At 46.0% G+C, this 20,650-nt stretch overlaps 1 pseudogene; it reads left to right on the forward strand.

The window, feature by feature from the left end:
* Window positions 1–19,576, forward strand: part of LOC124974039 (prickle-like protein 2) — a 695,630-nt pseudogene extending 676,054 nt beyond the window's left edge.
* Window positions 19,577–20,650: the final 1,074 nt, after the last annotated feature.

Raw genomic sequence — 20,650 nt, forward strand, 5'->3', positions numbered from 1 at the left:
CTTCGCCCGGCTCCCCTCCCTCCCTCCCTGTGCCTTTCTTCCCTGGTTGGGGACCCCTGCCTTGGGCTTTGTCCAGTTAGCCACAGAGGCGGAATCTGTCTTCAGAAGTTGCCTTTGGATCCTGGAGAAGTTCCGTTTCTACACTGTCCCAGCTGCGGTGATCCAGTGGCTCAGGGGGTGGATGCAGTTGGTGGGCGCCACTGGGTCTGTCATTCCGCCACGCATGCGCTCAGACGAGGCCAGCCCTTCCTGCAGCCCGGCCCCCTCCACCAGCTGCACCAGCGTCACCTCGGCCCTACAAGGCTGCGGGCTCTTTCCGTGGGAGCAACTGAGCTGCTGTGCTCAGGAAGAGGCAGGGCTTTTTGGAGGGAATGGTCCAGATGTTTGAAGGCGGCCATTCTGCTCATGTCCCCGCCCCAACCCCTCTCCCTCATGCAGAGTTCCAGTTCCTCTTCCAGAGCAGGAACGCATGCGAGAGTCTGTTTTGGAAACCTGCAGTCACACAGTGGGACCAGAGGGGAGTCAGGATTCCAGGTTTGGCTTTGCAGTTGACATCACCATGGTGGCCTGGCTCACCCAGCAGAGGTGGTGCCAGAGGGGAGGTGGAGAAGCTGTGTGGCTGAGGGCTTAGGGACTGGAATGCTCCCTAGGGGAGCTGGATGCCCCTCAGCCTCTCTGACCCTCTTTTTATTTTTTTAAAAATATTATTATTATTATTATTATTATTATTATTATTATTATACTGGAAATTGAACCCTGGGGTAATTAACCACTGAACTAATCCCCAGCCCTTTTTAAATTTTATTCAGAGACAGGGTCTTGCTGAGTTGCTTAGGGTCTCGCAGAGTTACCAAGGCTGGCTTTGAACTCGTGATCCTCCAGCCTCAGCCTCCTGAGTCGCTGGGATGCAATGGCCCATGCCTGAATCCTGTTTTTAAAAACCAAGAATAACAGTACCCACTCGTAGGGGGTTCATGAGAACCAAATGAGGTTTGATAGGGAACATTCTTGGGCTGTGGAATATATTCATGTGGTGCCTCTTGTCAATTACCAAGGGAGAAAATCTTAGGGACAGGACCAGGCGTGGCTGCAGGGGGAACCAAGGTGACACTTGGTAGCAGCAGCAGCGGCATGAGTTACAGAGCAGTTACTGTGGCAGGGGTTGTCCCTAGAGCATCGTGATGGTTTATAGCCCCTGAACGTAGCTCCCTGCAAACTGCACCTCTTCTCTCTTCCTGGCCTTACTTGCTCTTAAAGCTCTCCACCATTTGACATGGCTTCTATTTTACTGGTTTTACTTTCGGACCGTCTCTCCTGCTGGAATGAAGGCCCCCTGGAAGGCAGGCACTTTCATCTGGTTTTGTCTTAACACTGATACCCCAGCAGCAAAGCCTGCTGCCTGATGCCCAGTAGGCATTTGATGAAATGGACATGAGCGCTAGGCATCTGTGAACTATTTGTTGAACATACAAACTACCCTTTTACCTTGAAAGTGGTGGCTCACCCTTCAACAAATGAATGGATAAAGAAAATATGATCTATATACACAGTGGAATATTCCTAAGCCATAAAGACGAATGAAACTATGGCATTTACCAGTAAACAGAAGGATCTGGAGACTCTCATGCTAAGTGAAATAAACCAATCCCAAAAAAACAAAAGTGGAATTTTCTCTCTGATATATGGATGCTAACCCACAATAAGAGGTTAAGGGAGGATAGAAATTCATTGGATTAGACAAAGGGGAATGAAGGGAAAGGAGAAGAATGGGAACAGGAAAGGCAGTGGAATGAAGGGGATGTCACTTTCCCACGTTCATATATGAACACATGACCAGTGAAACTCCACAACATGTCCAACCACAAGAATAGGAAGTCACACTCCATGTGTGTCTGATGTGTCAGAATGCACTCATGTATAGCTAAAGACAACAAATAAATCTTTTTTTAAAAAAAGTAGGCTCAGAGAAGTTCAGAAATCTGCCCAAGATCACATGGCTAAGGAGAGAAGTAGCTGGACTCCAGAACCCTTGGTGGCTGCAGGGACCTGGATCATGCAGCACTGCTTTGCCGATAACAGTCATCTTAAAATTGGCTTCAAAGGCAGTGGGGTCCTTTCTTTGAGTTCTGAGCTTCCAGGCCAAGGATGGTTGGAGATGGGATAGTTTGAAATGCCAATGAGATTTGCAGCCACCTGCCTGGCTTCTCATACCTCCCCAAGTGTCCAGGTATTTCTGGTTGCAAACAGTTCTGGAGAACTTAGCACAAGACTTGGGGAGGACTTTTTTCTTTGTCATACCTTAAGGTGTCCCAAAAGTGATAGATCTGTGTCAACTTCCTTGTCCCAGACTCAGAGTCAGCACAAGAGATGGCTTCTAGTGTTCTTGGGGAAGGTCAGTGTAGGCAAGGTGGAGGGAGGTGAACCTCTGACTTTTTCCATTACATTTATTATTTCATCTAATTACAAATAAAAATCATTTTCTAAGAATTACAAAACAGCAGAAATATATACTGTATGAATTTAAATTGTTCTGTAACACCCCCACCATCACCTATCATCATCTATTGCTTTGTTTGTAGGCATCCACTGACAATCATATTTTGAAAACAAAAACTAAAAAGTCATGCCATGTGCAATGGATCATGCCTATAATCCCAGCAGCTCAGGAGGCTGAGGCAGGAGGATCATGAGTTCAAATCCAGCCTCAGCAACTTAGTGAGGCCCTAAGGAGTTAGTGAGACCCTGTCTCTAAATTAAAAATTTTTTACAAGGGTTGGGGATGTGGCTCAGCAGTTCAGTGGTCCTGGGATTGGTCAATCCCTGGTATCAAAAAAAAAGTAACAATTTAAAAAAAATATTTTATCGTGCAGTGTCTTTTGCTGAACAGTATACCTTGTTCATTATTTTCTGTTGGTGCATAAAAGCGTCAGGCCATCTGAAATTGTGAATTTTATTATGCCTGTGTTAGTCAGCTTTTTGTTATTGTGAACAAAATATGTGAGAAGAACAACTCAGAGGAGGAAACGTTCATTTTTGCTCATGGTTTCAGAGGTTCAGTTCATGGTGGGCTGGCTCCATGGCTCTGGGCCCCAGGTGAGGCAGAACATCATGGCAGAAAGGTGTGGCGAGGGAAACAGCTCAGCTCATGGCAGCCAGAAAGCAGAGGAAGAAAGGGAGGGGAGAAAGGGACCAGGGACCAAGGCAACACCCCAGTGACCTCCTTCCTCCAGCCACACCCCACCTGCCTACATTTACCACCCAGTCCTCCATTCAGCTGTGAATGGATTCATCCATTTGCTGGATTAATGCACTGATGAGGTCAGAGCCCTAATCAATGCCTAAAAGCCCCACTTCTGAATCTTGGTGCTTTGGGGACCATGCTTTCAACACATGAGATTTAGGGGGACACTTCATATGCAAAGCATAACAGTCCCTCTCCCCTACGGCTGGACATTTGGATTTTTTCCAACTTGTTGCTATCACAGCCTGCATCTTGGTGAACAACTTTTTACTTGGATTCGTGTGCTTGGTCAAATTCTTCCATAGCATCAACTCCTAGATAGGATTACTAAAACAAAGAGCATGCCCACTGGAAATTGAATTGCTGCTGCTAAAGATACCAGTCCTAAAGTCCAAAATGCGTCAGTTTGCATTTTGATCTATAGGGTAGGAGTTTGGAGTTGTGCAATTGGCAGAACCAAACCCTGCTGAGAGCAAGGGCTATATAGGCTGCCTGGTGCAGTCACCTACCTCCTATGATATTTGGGGGTTTTAGGCATTCACAGAACAGAGACTAACTCTGTTGGCCTAAGAGTTGAAGCCAACTTAAGTCCAGTTCCTCTCTACAAGACCTCTACCACCCTGTTTGGTTGCCCAGAGGCCAGCCATCTGAGTGGTTTCTGGGAGAGCTGGGTTGCTGTCCACCCTGGCTGAGTACAGGCTCACCTTTCTTGCTGTGGGGTGGCACAGACATCACATTTAGTGACAGGAGCCTGGGAATGAAGTCATCAGTCTTCACCAGCCAAGATCTGGTGGGAGGAGCAACACAAATCATCCTGGAAATCCTGCATCTGACAGTGTCTCAGGGTTTGGCACGTCACAGAGTCCTCACACCTTACCTGACACAGTCTGGGCAGAGTGACATAACTAAGAGTTTTCAGACTCTGCATTCCAAGGTCGTTGTAGCAAGAGGAACTGGTGCTAGGGACCCGACTTTTACTCATACCTAGGTGAGAGAGCAAAGTCTCCTAAAGAACCTGTGAAAATGCACATTCTATTTTCAATTTTTTTTTGTTCTTTTTGGTTATACTTGAGAATAGAGTGTATTTTGACAAATTTATACATATATGAAGTATAACTTCCCACTCTTGTTTTGGACATGATGTGGAGTCTCACTGGTCATGTGTTCATATATGAACATGGGAAAGTGATGTAATTCCACTGTCTCTCTAATCCCATTCCCTCCCTACCCTTCATTCCCCTTTGTCTAATTCAATGGACTTCTGTTCTCCCCATTATTCCATTCTCTCCCTTCCCTTTTTGTGTTTTAGCATCTTCATATCAGAGAGAGCATTCGACCTTTGGTTTATTGGAATTGGTTTATTTCAATTAGCATGAGAGTCTCCAGTTCCATCCATTTACCAGCAAATGCCATCATTTCATTCTTCTTTATGTCTGAGTAATATTTCATTGTGTATATATACCACATTTTCTTTATCCATTCATCTGTTGACGGGTAGCTAGGTGAGTGCCATAATACAGCTATTGTGAGTTTAGCTGCTATCAACATTGATGTTCTAGTCAGCTTTTTCTCTGCTGTGACTAAAAAGTCTGACCAGCACAATTGTAAAGGAGGAAAACTTTATTTGGGGGCTCATGGTTTCAGAGGTCTCAGTCCATAGATAGCAGACTCCATTCCTCGGGGCTCAAGGTGAGGCTGAATATCATGGTGGAAGAGTGTGGTGGAGGGAAGTAGCTCACATGGTGATCAGAAAGCAGAGACAGACTCCACTCTCCAGAAACAAATATATACCCCAGAACCACGCCCCCAAAGTCATGCCCCCAGTGCCCACCTCCTCCAGCCACACCCATCTGTCTCCAGTCACCACTCAGTTAATCCCATCAGGGATTCATTCACCGACTGGGTTAAGGCTCTCACGACCCAATCATTTCTCCTTTGAACCTTCTTGCATGGTCTTACATGTGATCTTTTCGGGACACCTCACATCCAAACCATAACAGAGCACTCTTGCCTAACTTGATTGGAGAGGCTGAGGCAGGAGGATTGAAGGTTCAAAGACAACCTGTGCAACTTAGTGAGACCCTTTCTCAAAATCAAAAATAAAAAGGGCCAAGGATGTAGCTCAGTGGCAGAGTATCCCTAGGTTAAATCCCCAGTAAATGAATAAACAAGCAAAAACGTAAAATAAAAATAAAGAAATGCAAATAAATTGGGAATCAATAACTATTTTAGGACAATATGTGAAGAATCAAAATCTGTGCTAAGCCAGGCACAGTGGCACATGCCTGTATTCCCAGCAGCTTGGGAGACTGAGGCAGGAGGTTACAAGTTCAAAGTCAACCTTAGCAATTTAGCAAGGCCCTAAGCAACTCAGTAAGATGTTGTATCTAAATAAAATATAAAGAAGGGCTGGGGATGTGACCCAGGGATTAAGCACCCTTGGGTTCAATCCTTGGTACCAAAAAAAAAAAAAAATCCGTGCTAAAAACAAATTCCATGATTAACAAAATAATACAATTCACAAACAAAGAAGAGGACCCTTTTACTGATTTTTTTTTTTTTTTTTTTTTTTTTGCCTTTAGGTTAGGCTGTGATTTGCCTCTGCACAGCACTGTTTACAGAAACTGGGGCAGAAATTTTAAACAGATATGTTTGAATTGTCACAGAAATTAGTGTTGGTAAACCAGTTATTTCCAAAGTATATCTTTAGAGTTTGTGGGGTGGGGCTGGGGGGAGAAGGGTTCCTGTTTTCAAAGTATGAGTAACAGTGCATTTTATTTTTTGCAGGGCGGGTACTGGGGATTGAACCCAGAGTCACTTAACCACTGAGCCACATCCCCAGCCCTATCTTATATTTTATTTAGAGGCAGGATCTCACTGAGTTGCTTAGGATCTCGCTAAGTTGCTGAGGCTGACTTTGAACTCACCATCCTCCTGCCTCAACCTCCCAAGCCACTGGGATTACAGGTGTGCACCACCACACCTAGCCATTTTGTTTTCTTTCTGAAAATTCCTCTTACACTTTATTCGGTTTTTGAGAAGTCCTCTAGAAATTCCTGAACTTCCTTGCCTACCTGATCCTTTTTTGCATGACCCAGGGAGGATGCTTTGGAAAGGCATCAGTAACTCATAAACTACATCAGAGAGGAGGTTTTCAGGGAGGAAAGAGGAAGACTAGAAGGTTCTAGAGCACAGCTCCTAGCAGGTGAACAGCTGCTTGTTCCATTTGTGAAGAGAGTGAGCCTGGCCAAGCCCAAGTTGCCTCAGGAAGTCAGGTGAAAGGCACAGGCTGGCTTAACCAGGAGCTGGAGACTCAGAGCAGAAAAGGAAGTTCCTATAGCTCCATCTGACATCTTTATGCCTTCTAAGAACTCGGCAGTCCTGACCTGATCATGTCTTGGCAGAGGCAGGGTGATAGATTGGTGGCAGATTCACTTCTGCTGATGAGAAGGAGAAAAGAAAGAAATGACCAGGCCTTCTCTCCTGTTAGGATCTGGATGCTAGATGTCCCCAAAAGCTCCTGTATCAATGCAGGAATATTCAGAGGTGAATTGATGGGATTATGAGAACTGTCACCTCATCAGTTCATCCTAGTTTGAATGGACTGACTGGGTGGTAACTGTAGGCAGGGGGGCGTGGCTGGAGGAGGCAGGTCACCAGGGGTGTGCCCTGGAAGGATGGGTCTTCCCTGTGGTCCCTTCCGTGTCCTCTGTTCTTCTTCATGTCTGCTAGGAAGGAAACCAGGCTCTTCCTCCACTTCCTCCCTCAGCAACTCAGCAAGACCCTGTCTCTAAATAAAATATAAAAAGTGCTGGGGATGTGGCTCAGTGTTTAAGCTCTAGGTTCAATCCCTGGTACCATATTCTGTGAGATTGTAGTGAGCATCCCTATGCACCCCAACTTAACATGAGAAAGAGAAGCAGGACTTTTACCCCTTCCAACCAAATGAAGTTGACGTATCAGCCACCAGTTTGAGCCTCGTGAGCTAGACATGCTGTGCCCTGTTTACCTTTTCAAATTGCCAGGAGTACCTTCTTGCGTCTCTTGCTGGTGATTTTTTTTAATTTGTTCTTTTTAGTTATCCAGGATGGCAGAGTGTATTTCGACATATTATCCATACATGGAGTGTGACTTCCCATTCTTGTGGTTGGACATGGTGTGGAGTTTCACTGGTCGTGTGTTCATATATGAACATGGGAAAGTGATGTCCCCTTCATTCCACTGTCTTTCCTATTCCCAACTCCTCCCTTCCCTTGATTCCCCTTTGTCTAATCTAATGAATTTCTATTCTGCCTTCCCCCACCCCTTATTGTGGGTTAGCATCCACATGTCAGAAAGAACATTCAGCCTTTGGCTTTTTGGGATTGGTTTATTTCACTTAGCATAACAGTCTCAGTTCCATCCATTTATCTTGGTGGTGATTTTTAACAAAGGTGATAGATGTGTATATATCAAACAGCAATATGCACAAGTCATACAAGGCAGGTCTGGATTAATACACTTGTGGTACCATGTCCCAAGTCAAGTGATAGACTACAGCCAGCACCCCAGAAACTCCCTTCTGCTTCTCTGCCCTCGCCCGGCAACCTCCCTTCCAAATTAAGCTTTGTACTGACATCTATAGCATGGATTGGTTTGGGATGGTTTTGAATCTTATGTAAAAGGAATCATACTAAATTGTTCTTTTATATCCGGCCTCTCTGTCCTTATATTCTGTGAGATTGACCCATGTTGCATGTAGCAGTGATTCCTGTTCATACAGCAGAAAACTATACATGGATGAAAAAGGATTTGTTTCTAATTGCGGCTGCTGTTTAGAGGCTGGAGTGTGTCAGTGGTCTGTGCTTCTCTTTTCCTGCTGCCCCTCAAATCTCTGGCTGCTAGCTCTCTCCAACTGCCTCACAGTACCAGGAAGCAGGAGGTAGAAAGAGTGTTCTGAGTTCGCTGCCATGTGACATTGGACAAATGTGAGTGGAGGACAGTAAGAGAACTGGAAATCGCATCTGATCTTACCGCTCCAGCACTGTTTTAAGAACTCTCTGTTTTGACCCAGTTGACACCATCCACCCTTGGATTGTGGGATCATTCCCTTTTCACAGGTGGGGAAATGGAGGCACAGAGCCATCTAGGCTCTTGACTGAGGAGGCACAGCTCCAAGGTAGGGAGCCAGAAGTGAACTCCACAACCTGAGCTCCTCACTGCCCTGCTGGGCTGCTCCTCAGATCCTTTTGCTTTGCTTTTTGGTACCCAGGATGGAACCCAGGGGTGCTTAACCACTGAGTCACATCCCCAGTCTTTTTTGCATTTTATTTAGAGACAGGGTCTCGCTGAGTTGCTTAGGGTCTCACTAATTTGCTGAGGCTGGCTTTGAACTCCTCCTGCCTCAGTCTCCCCAGATGCTGGGATTACAGGCCTGCGACAGGGCACCTGGCCCCTTCGACCACTTCTTAGAGCAGGTGGAACTTGCTCTGGTACAGAATGTTCTGGAACCCTCTGCCTAGAATACGTCTCCCTGCCCTCGGCTCTGCTGGCTGCTTCTCATCCTTGAGGTCTCACTCCATTTACCACCGACACAGAGTTCTTGGCCAGCACTCAACCTCGGTAGGTCCAGCCTGTTCTCTGTCATAAAATTACCCTTCTTCTCCCTGGTGGCTTCTGTCTGCATGGGTGCAATGCTCTGCTGAGTCGGTCATCTGTTTTTCCTGTACAGTGAAGTGTCACCTCAAAGGCCTGTGGTCACCATTTGCACCTTGGTACCTGGTCATGGTAGAGCTTCCTCAACAGTCTTTCAAGAAACCGAATGGTCTCTGGCCCTTGGCTCCCCACTCTGACTCCCAGGGGACCATTTAGCTTGTGTCACTGCACAGTCAAGTGCTTCCTGAGCAAATACTACAGTGCACATCTGCCTGTTGACTTGGAATAATGGATTCTAGAAATCAGCATGGGTCAGTTGTAAGCCCAGAGCAAACTCTGTCAGACAATCCTCCACTGGTTTGAATTTCTTGCACATCCTTTCAATTAGCAATAGGCTTTGTGACAACACAGTCAGAATCGCCCCATCCGAGGAACTGAGCAGTCCTAGTTGAAATCAACTCCATGTAGTTCGAATGGACTCCACATGTTTCCAAAAGATGTCCCTGTCTGCTTTCCCCCTTCACTTTTCTGAGTCTGTCTTTATTGGGATAACTGGTTTACCAGGAAATTATAAAGGAATGGTCCAGTCCAGGGAATTAAAAGGAAGCAACCTCAGGTTTAAGGTCAAGTTGTGAGGGTGTTTTGCTGACACTGGAAATTGAGCCCAGGACTGCTTTACCACTAAGATTCCTCCCCAGCCCTTTTTATTTAGAGACAGGGACTCACTAAGTTGCAGAGGCTGGTCTCAAACATGCAACCTCCTACCTCAGGCACTATGCTGGGTGACAGGTGTGCACCACTGTGCCCAGAGAAGCTTGTCCTTGTGACCATAGTGGGCCTGTAAGAGAAGCATCCCGGTGACTCTAGTTCTTTTGGGAGGATGGTCCCTCCCCAGGTGGCTGGTTCAAGGCAAATCTCTAAAATGAAAACTGCTAAAATAACAAAGCTTCAGTTATTGGGAAAACCGAAATAATTTACGACCCTCTCTGGCACCAGCTGGTAATAAAGACACCATTTAGTTTGGGCTAGTGTTCTGGAGCCCTCAGGGATGATGAAACAGCCTTTCCTGAGGTGGGGAGCCTGGGAGAGATGAGCAGGGACAGGCTGGAGCAGGGACAGGCTGTGAAGCCACCTCCTACCGCTACCTGGTAGCAGCTGACAGGAAGCTGCTCCATGGTCCGCCAGCACTTGTGCCCCAGGAGCAGATGGTGCATAAATAACTGCTCCTGATGTAGGATCTCTGGTCACTGGGACTCATCAGACAGGCTGGTGATCAAGGACTTGAGATCTAAAAGCTTCAAACATGCCCAAAGTATAGTGAATTCTTTTTTCTTTCTATTTTGTGGTACTGGGGATTGAACTCAGGGGCACTTAACAATTGAGCTACCTCCGCAGTCCTTTTCTGCTTTATTTAGAGACAGGGTTTCCCTAAGTTGCTGAGGCTGGCTTTGAACTTGGCAATCCTCATGTCTCAACCTCCCAAGCCGCTGGGATTACAGGTGGCACCGCATCGCCCAGCAAACCCAGGGAATTCTTGAACCCACTGAAGGAGGCAGTTGAGTTTGTAGGGTTTAGAGGGAAAATAACCTGGAGCCCCCTGATTTAGGCGACATGCTACCAACAACCTCATGGCACCGGCTAATCCTGGAGGGGGTGAGGACAACCCTGAGTCACCAGGCCCATGTTTGCAGCTGGGTTTGCTTTATCCACTGCCACTCTTGGGCAGGTGGAAGCTCCCTTTCGCCTCTGGTCAAGAGCAGTCCCAAGGCTGGGTCCTGCAGAGCCCTGGTTCACAGTTCAGAATGATAATGTTTGTCCCCCTGGAACATTTGGCAATGTCTTGAGACATTTGGAGCTTTCACAACCAGGAAGGACTAGTGGCATATAGTCGGTGGAGACAATGACAAAGAATTATTGGACCTGAGGTGTCCGTTGTACCAGGACTGACAAACCCTGAATGAGTCTCCCAAGGCAAGAGATTCCCGTTTCCTGGGGCAAAAGTACCTTTAGTTGCAAGGGTAATTTTCACTGAATAGTGATTTTTCTAACTCTCATGGGTGTGGGGATCCCCAGGGGATCCTGTTCAAGTGCAGGTTCAGAGTCTGCAAGCCCAGTGAGCGCCTGGGAATCTGTGGTTTCAGCAGCTCCAGGCAGTAACATCACCATGGCTGCTAGTCCCCAGCTCCTGCTTGCATGGCAGGGAATCTTTCTGTGTGCACTTCCACCCTCTTTCCTCTCTTCCCACCCTGGGCCCCTAGCCTTCCCTGTCATCTTGGTTTCCATGCCTGTCACCAATAAACATGTGGAGTTTAAACTCCACTGTGCAGATGACAGTTTCTGTCCAGCTGTTGCCAATTTGAAGCTCAGGGTGTCAATAAAATCAATTGACTTCGCTGGGAAGAAGGTCCCCAGGGACCTGATCAGTCCACCTACACACACTTCAAACAAACAGACCTGCACCTCACACCTCCCTCGCCTGGTCTGAGACCAACAACATGGAGCTGTGACTTTGGGAACACTCAGTCTTGCCACTGTGTGCTGAACCCCTGACAGTCTGATGCTATAAAGGGCCAAAAGGTAGGTATTTAGGCTTTGCAGATCATACAGTCTCTGTCCCAACAACTCTGCTGAGCGGTCAGCAGCCACATGCAAATGAACAGGCATGGTCGTATGTTCATGAAACTTCTTTATAAAACAACAGGCAATGACCTGCATCGGACCCGCAAGCAGAAGTTTGCAAATTCCTCTTCTGAACAATTCCATTTCTTCATGTTTGTGCTCTTGCACCATTGTCTGTAGACCTCACTTTAAAATAACCTCTATTGCTTTTCTCAGCAGAGAAAAAAAAATTCATATAGGGAAAACACTACCAAGGGCAGCTAAATCATCAGTGTGAGATGTAAATTGTTAGAGGGCAACAGGAAGCAGATACTCTTGCTTTTACGCACAGAAATGTGAAATGTGAATACATCTTTTATGTTGGCAGAAACACAGTTCCCTGTCTTCTCAAACCAATTTTTTTCCCAAAGAGCAGGACAAGACAGGATAATAAATAAAGAACAGAAAGATGTGCCCACAGGGCTGCCTTTAAATTTAAGTTTGAGTTTTCTCCTTTCTGGTCTTGTGCACCTACCTTCTGCTCTTAGCATCGGTGGGGGAGGGGAGAGGGCAAAGCTGGCCTTCCTCTTCCTTCAAACCCAGAACATTCTTTGAAGGCCATTGATTTTTATCTGCATTGCCAGTTACTATGAGAACTCCTGTTTGTAGAGAGGGAGACGTTGCTCAGACGGAAATGCTGGTGTCACTTAAAGCACCCCAGCTGCACCTTTGTGTTGACAGTTGAACCACAGGGAATCGCGGGCTAAAGTCAATACTGACCTCTCCTTGCCAGAGCAAGACCTGAAGGAAGTGGTGCAGTTCTGTAGTACATGGACATTTGTGTACCTCCCCGCCACACTGACCCCTGGGTTGAGGATAAATCAAGACCCTGAGCGCCCTAATCCCCACTGAGTGCCTCTCACAAAATGCCTTATATGGAGAGGGAAAAATCCCTCTCTATGGGTAAAGCACAACTGCACTTGAGAGGGGAAGCCCGGCACCCTTGTCTCCTGGGGGTTGGGTGACTTTTTCTGCCAGTGATATGCACCCATGATGCCAGTTTTAAATATGGGGTCAGATCGTGTGCTGCAGTGAGAGCTAAATACAGAATTTAGTGTGCGTCCCCCACGCCCACACACACGCGTGCGTGCACACACACACACACACACACACACACACATTTGTGCATGGGTGCATGTGCACACCCACCATTCACAGCTCAGGTAGCAAGAATAGCACATGCTTTGCAGGGCAGCGGAGGGACATTTTGGAGCCCCATTTGGTCCAAGGTTTTGATTGGCAGTCTGTTGTTGTTCATCTCTTTCTGTATAGACAGAATGAAGGGTAGAATTCCATCAGCCTAGGGAAGAAATCCCCAGTTACAATTCAGAGAGGCAAATTATTTGTACCAGTGGCTCATATTCTAGAAACTATTACCATGCATTTGGACTCTATGTGGGTCATTTTTCTTGGATTCATTGATTAATCATGCATTTGACAACTGTTTATTTGCCTTTAAGGCTAGCTGTGTATCAGATTCTTGAGGCATACTTTCTATCACTGGGGGGTTTTCAGGCAGCCCCTACTTTCTTCCTGCATCCTGCATACCAGGTACTGAGATGGGGCTAACAAATAGCAACACATACACATCCTCTTGGAATAAATAGTCTAGGCAAGGAGAGGGAGAAGAAAGAAAAGCATCACTTACCTATTACAGTGGTGACGAATCTTCAAAAGGGAAAGTCTCATTTTCCTCATCTACTCATCTTTTTAGCTGTGTTACTCAGAAAATGTGACTGTGCTATAGATTGATTGATTGATTGATTTTTGGCAGTACTGGGAATTGAACCCAGGGGCACTTTACTACTGAGCCACATCACCACACCCCCAGGATTTTTATTTATTTATTTATTATTTTGAGACAGGGTCTTGCTAATTTGTTAAGGGTACCTCTAAGTTGCCAAGGCTGGCCTGGAACTTGCGATCCTCCTACCTCAGTCTCCTAAACCACTGGGATTACAGGTGTGTGCCACCATGCCCATTTTATTGATACAGCTCAAGGGGTTTAAAAATGGCTGTAAGTTACCCAGTCAGGAGGTGGCTGTCCAGTTTCATGCCTAATTAGGGAGAGTGTGTTTCATAAGGTGGAGGGTGAGTTATGATAGTACTGCCATATCTTGGGGACCTGAGAGTTGCTCATTTAAACTGATCTTCAGAGCTGAGGTTAACCAGATGAAATCATTTTTATAATTCAGGAGGATAAGTATATATCCAACTTTCCTGATATTAGAACTGGAGGAGCCCAGAAGTGGGCCATATAATGATCTTCTGGAGACCATGTGACTAACAAGAGCAATCATTGTCCCTGATGTTCAGAATCCTGCACATCTGAATTCTAACCCTGGCAGGTCAGAGGGTGACTGCTTTGTCCAATCTGTGGGCAAGCATGAGAATTTGTTTGCAAATTCCACAAATATGTTTTGAACACCAGCAGCATCCTGGGCACCACAAATCTGTGAAAGTGGAGAGAACAGGGGACAAGATCCCTGCTTCCACGTGGATCCATTCAGTTACGCACTTATGCATAAACCAAATGAGTCAGTGGGGCGCAAATAGCTTAAAGTCAAGTGCACACAAGAGTGCCTGGGGGTGGGTTAGCTAACTATAAAGTATTGCAAAGAGTGATCAGGGTGGGCATCACTGAGAAGGTGACATCTATGGGCAGGCTTTAATGAACAGAAGTTGGCTGTGCAAAGGGGAGAGTTTTCCACTGGAGGGAGGAAAGGACGGTGGTTGTGTTGGATCAGGAGGTAGGAGAGGATTGTGGGCTAAAGCAAGAGTAAGTGGAGGGGGGCAGGGAGAGTGGAGTGGTGGAGCTGTTGACAGTGCTGAGACAAAGGCAGCCAAGTCATGTAGGGTCTTGAGGTCTGCATAAAGACTCTGGATTTTGCCAACAATGAAATCAACCACAGAACCACCCTTTTAAGAGGCAAGTACATGCTTATTGCTCATCTTTGGGCAACACTCACCTTTCTGTTCTTGTCCCTGCTTGCAAGAAGCCCCTGGAGGAACGTGTGAGGTAATGAATCAGAAGAGATGCTGCTCTCCTGAACGAGATCCATCCCAGCCACAGGTCCCCCCAGGGAGTCACTTAGGTTTAAGGTAAACCTGGCAAGAGACTCTGAATTTGAGCAAGGAGCCCTCCTGTCCACCCCCTGGGGGTGGCCAGTGGATCCCAGGAGGCAGGAGCACAATCAGAGTGGAGTATGACGCCCAGCAGACTGGAACCGGCTATTCTTCATGTTTATTACTGCATGGCCTAGGAATCTGTTCACGTGCAGAATGTTCTCCAGTCTCACTGCAGGGCTAATAAAAAAGACAGGTTCAGAAAAACAGCATGTTTGGTAATTAAGAGTGACTAGGTTGTTGATACTGACCCTAAGGCCACTCTTGGGTACAAAGCCCTTCCAGGATAGCTTTTGTTTCTCAATGTGATTTGGAAGGTATTTTTTCCTTTTTTTTTTTTTTTTGGTACAAGGGATTGAATTCAGGGTGCTTACCCACTGAGCCACATCCCCAGCCCTTCTTTATATTTTATTTTGAGAAAGGGTCTTGCTAAGTTGCTTAGGGCCTCACTAAGTTGCTAAGGTTGTCTTTGAACTTTCGATCCTCCTGCCTCAGCCTCCTGAGTAGCTGAGATTACAAGGGTGGGCCACCATGCCTGGATTTTTTCCTTCCTTACTATAGTTCATTGCCTTAGCATGACACCCACTCCTTTCCGCCTTCAGATCAGGGAGGTTTTGGAAGTGATTAGGTGGTTGCAAATCAGCTCTCAAGATTGTACGTCAGAGATACACAGCCAAGGAAGCAGGACTTGGAAGCCCCAATTCCTCTTGCCCTGACAGTTATCCCAGTGGATAATGAATTTTTTAAGAATAGAAATGTTCTGGACTGGTGGCACACTCCTGTAATCCTAGTCACTCAGGAAGCTGAGGCAGGAGGATTGCAAGTTCAAGGCCAGCCTCAGCAACTTAGTGAGGCCCTAAGCAACTCAGAGAGCCCCTGTCTCTAAATAAAATATAATAAAGGGCTGGGTATGTGGCTCAGTGGTTAAGTATCCCTGTGTTAAGACTGCAGTACAAAAAAAATATTACTGGAACACATTAATGGAAAATACAAAATTTTGGTAGAATACAGTCAGCCTTCCTTGAGGATTTCATGTCTTTGGGTTCAATAAGCCCTGGATTGAAAATGTCATTAGGCCTACACTGTTTGCATGTGTATGGAATATGTACACCTTTTTTTCTTGCCAACATATCTACCCAACATAATATGACAATTACTTCACAGCATTTACACTGCATAGGTAATATAAGTAATGTATAGAGGAAGATGTGCATCCATTATGGTTTAGTCAGGTTTTTTTGCTGCATGACTAAAAGACCATGATCAGAACAATTATAGAGGAGCAAATGTTTATTTGGGGGCTGACAGTTGCAGAGGTCTCAGTCCATAGACAGCAGGCTCCATTCCTCCGAGCTCGAGGTGAGGCAGAATATCATGGTGGAAGAGTGTGGTGGAGGGAAGCAGCTCACATGGTGATCAGGAAGCGGAGAGACTCCACTCTCCAGAGACAGATATATACCCCAAAGCCACGCCCCCAAAGTCATGCCCCCCAAAGCCACTCCCCCAGTGCCCACCTCCTACACCTCCACCTGTGACAGGTTATCTACAAATGCTATTTCCTTTTATACAAGGAACTTTGGTATCCCAGGGTGTCCTGCATACAGAGGAACCACTGTGGTTTCTCCACGTGCATATCCAAAGTGAAAATTTGACTTGTTCACAAACATTGCTTTATTTTGACACTGTTTCATCAAGGAGTAACTTACAGAAAATGAAGCAAACAAACATGAAGACTACGCCTTAGTGAATCCTTACACTTGTATCCTTCTGTCTCCTCCAGGTCTAGCTCTAGAACAATTGCAGTGTTCTAGAAGCTTCCCTGGTGTCTTCTCCCCCTCACTTCTTTCACCATAAACAGCCTCCACTTGTTCTTGAGTTTCACCTAGATGGAAGCACAGCACCTACTCTTTTTGTGTCCCTCAGTGTTTTTTGTGAGGTCCATCCATGGGATTTAGTGTAGTCGTCCATGCTCATTATTGTGTGGGTGTCCATTATACTGGGGTTTCTCCAGATAACCCTCAGTTTTATCTAGCTTGAAAACTATTGCATCATGTGAATACACTATTATTTTTTAATTAATTTTGTTATTTGTTCTTTTTAGTTACACATGACAGTATAGTGCATTCTGACACATTATACGTACATGAAGTGTGATTTTCCATTCTTGTGGTTGGACATGGTGTGGAGTTTTACTGGTCATGTGTTCATATATGAACATGGGAAAGTGATGTCCCATTCATTCCACTGTCTTTCCTATTCCCGTCCCCTCCCTTCCCTTCATTCTCCTTTGCCTAAAGTGAACTTCTATTCTTCCCTCCCCACTCTCCCTTGTTGTGAGTCAGCATCCACATATCAGAGAGAACATTAAGACTTTGGTTTTTAGGTATGACATATTTTACTTAGCATGATATTCTCCACTTCCATCCATTTACCAGCAAATGCAATCATTTCATTCTTCTTTATGTCTAAATAATATTCCCTTGTGTATACAGACCACATTTTCTTTATCCATTCATCTGTTGAAGGGCACCTAGGTTTGTTCCATAACTTAGCTATTGTGAGTTGAGCTGCTATAAACATTGATGTGGCTACATCAGTGTAGTATGCTGATTTTAAGTTCTTTGGGTATAAACCTAGGAGTGAGATAACTGGATCAATGAATACACTATAATTTTAAAGAAATAACTTTGCACTCATTGAAATGTTGCAAAAGTAGAACTAACACTGCCTATGTTATACTCTTTACCTAACTTCACCTGTTAACCTGTTAACTTCTTGTTCATTATCCCAGTGAATATTTTTTTTAAATAGAAATCATTGGAAAATACAGTGGTAGAATACACTCTTATTCTTGAAACAAGTTCTTGTTCTCTGTTCTTTTGTATGCAGACACACACATGCACGCACACAACTTATTTCTGTGCCATTTGATAACACGTTACATTCTGGGTCATTTATTACTATGTCCTTCTGTGTATGGTTCCCAGATTTTCATCTCTGGACTGCAAGGAACTCATTTGACAGCACTTGGAAAATAGAGGCCCACTGTTCAGGGTACCTGCTCTTAGTGATTATGGTCACTGCATTATTTTTTTAAAGTATCTCCCTCTCCAGGGATAGAAAGGTGTCCCAGGGTTCCAATCAAATCTTCTGACTACAAGGGACCCATTTATCACCCTGAAGTAGTAATTTACTGAACAAGTTAAGAGAGTAAATATCCCTTTATCTACCCTAGAGAGTCACTTAACGTCCAATGCACTTGAGATAGAGGGTCCCTGCCACTTAAGGACAGCAGGCCAACTAAGAAAGAAGTGAACTGGTCCAGCATCACAGAAGGCAATTCTAGGCTCAGCCTTGTGGGGAAATTTGGGCCTGGCCCAGTTTCTGTGGCTTAGTTTCTTTATGCAAAATACCGATCCTATGGAGTTTATCATTAGAAGAGTCCATTGAAGTGCTTTGTAAAGTGAAATTCGAAACAGGAAACATAAGATAAAAACACAGTGGGCCAGGCACGGGTGGGGCATGCCTGTCACCCCAGCTGCTCTGGAGGCTGAGGCAGGAGGATCGCCAGCTCAAAGGCAGCCTCAGCAACTTAGTGAGACCTTGTCTCTAAATAAAATACAAAAGTATGGGGTGGGGTTGTTGGGGGGCGTTGGGGATGTAACTCAGTGGTTAAGTGCCTCTGGGTTCAATCCCTGATGGGTGGAAGGAAGGAAGAAAGAAAGGAAGAAAGGAAGACAGTGGTGGGCTCTTAGTAACTCAGATGGGAAGGAATTAGCAACCAGCAACTAGTATCGCATTTTAAGCAAATGTCCCCTCTAGGTGTTCAGTGCCCTGCTGTCACACATGCTCTGGGAGGGCCTTTGTGTGGTGCATCACTGTACGACCCTGTGCACCGGCAGAGATAGTGACAGCCGCCCCCCACTGCTGTCCACTTCTATTAACCCCTGTGGTCCTCTGCTCTCTCCCCAGGCCTCTCTGCCGAAGGTGGTGCCAAGTGTCAGGAGCACCTGTCCCGATTTTCATGCCCGACCTCAGCAAAGACTCCGGGATGAACGTCTCTGAGAAGCTGAGCAACATGGGCACGCTCAACTCGTCCATGCAGTTCAGAAGCGCGGAGTCGGTGCACAGCCTGCTCTTGGCCCAGCAGTACCAAGAGATGGAGGGTAACCTGCACCAGCTCGGCAACCCCATCGGGTACAGAGACCTGCAGTCCCACGGGAGGATGCACCAGAGCTTTGACTTTGATGGGGGCATAGCGAGCAGCAAGCTGCCGGGGCAGGAGGGCGTGAGGATCCAGCCCATGAGCGAACACACCCGGAGGAGAACTACTTTGCACGAGGACAACCGCTGCTTCTGCCCCCACTGGTCCCGGCGTTCCCGCCAATCCCGCTCGGACAACACCCTCCACCTGGCCAGCGATCACAGGCCATGTCTGAGTTAAAAGAAATGCAGTCCCTAAGAGCCAGAGAAGACTACGACCAGTTCCTGCGCCAGCGGAGCTTCCAGGAGAGCCTGGGACAGGGGCCCCGGAGGGACCTGTACGGCCAGTGCCCGAGGACTGTTTCGGACCTGGCTTTGCAGAATGCCTTTGGGGAGCGATGGGGACCCTACTTCACCGAGTACGACTGGTGTTCCACCTGCTCCTAGTCTTCTGAGTCTGACAACGAGGGCTACTTCCTAGGAGAACCCATTCCCCCAGCCGCCCACCTGCGATACGTCACCAGCGATGAGCTGCTGCACAAGTACAGCTCCTATGGCGTCCCCAAATCCTCCACATTAGGTGGCAGAGGACAGTTGCATAGTAGGAGAAGACAAAAGAGCAAAAATGTATCATTTCCTAATATGATCGGGGTCAGAGGGAACGGGGGAGGATGGGAACTAAGAATGTACATTGAGAAACTTTTCGATTTTTAAGCACTTTTCGCGGGGGTGGTTCATGGGGGGAGCGAAAGGAGCGTTCTCAGTTGGGGAGGCAAGGTTCTAGATCGAATCCACAGGTAGTCGCTGTCCTTAGCATGTTGAATATCATTTGCACATTTCCCGTTGGAAACAATAGAGTCTATGGAGGTCTTTTTCCCATCAGTCATGTGTCGAGTGGCTGCTTACGAGGTGACAAACCCTTACCTGCTCCTTATTTCCTCTCTGGTTCTCTTACTTCTAGGACCCTTTTTTTTTTTTTTCCAGTAAGTAATTTGTTTACTAGCCAGGACCCAAGACTAAGTTATTTACATGTCCATTGTAAATGCATTGTAAATGAGAGTTCTGATAAAATATTTTTGTGTTTTGTAATATCAAAGGAATTTCTATATTGTAGGACTCCCTGGGGTCTTTGCATGCTCATCTGGCATTGTCTTTGAGTAGTATTAAAAGGTGGCCCAGGACCACTTTTTTGTTTTTTTTTTCCCCTCCCTATACGAATTTGTTATATGTCAGTGAGACCTTTTGCAAAGGAGTGTATTCAGTCTGGCTTTTTGTGGCTGAAAAAAAATTTTTTTGACCCAAAGCATTTTATGGAGCCATCCTTAAGTCCATTCCCATCCTTGGTAGGATTTGTTCTCTATAAAGCAAGAGTAATTTCTTTTTAATTGCAAATGTAACTTTTGCCAATTAATCAACCAGTGTCAGTCAAGTTGCCTGAGAAACGTCATCCCTTCTGGGAACATTGAAGTTGCTTAATATTGATCTATCCCTCGGGAAAAATTAAAGTGACCGTGAGTGGTGCCGTTGTATGCTGTCAGCATGACATTGTTTTGAATGTGGCATTATTTTCTGGTGCTCATGTTTCCTGGATTGTATTACCTGCTTTCCTTTTCCAAGGCAGACAAAACTGCCACTGTAGCCTGACAACCGGTTGTCCTCAGAACAAATGAACTTAAGCATTGAGATTTGAGGGACAGGATGGTTCTGAGGGGCTCTGGGAGCCAGGGTGTGTTGTTCTGTTATGCATGAGGAAGGAACAAAGCTGTTTGAGAACAGAATGGTCAAGGT

Source organism: Sciurus carolinensis, unplaced genomic scaffold, assembly GCF_902686445.1.
Source record: "Sciurus carolinensis unplaced genomic scaffold, mSciCar1.2, whole genome shotgun sequence".
NCBI lineage: Eukaryota > Metazoa > Chordata > Mammalia > Rodentia > Sciuridae > Sciurus > Sciurus carolinensis.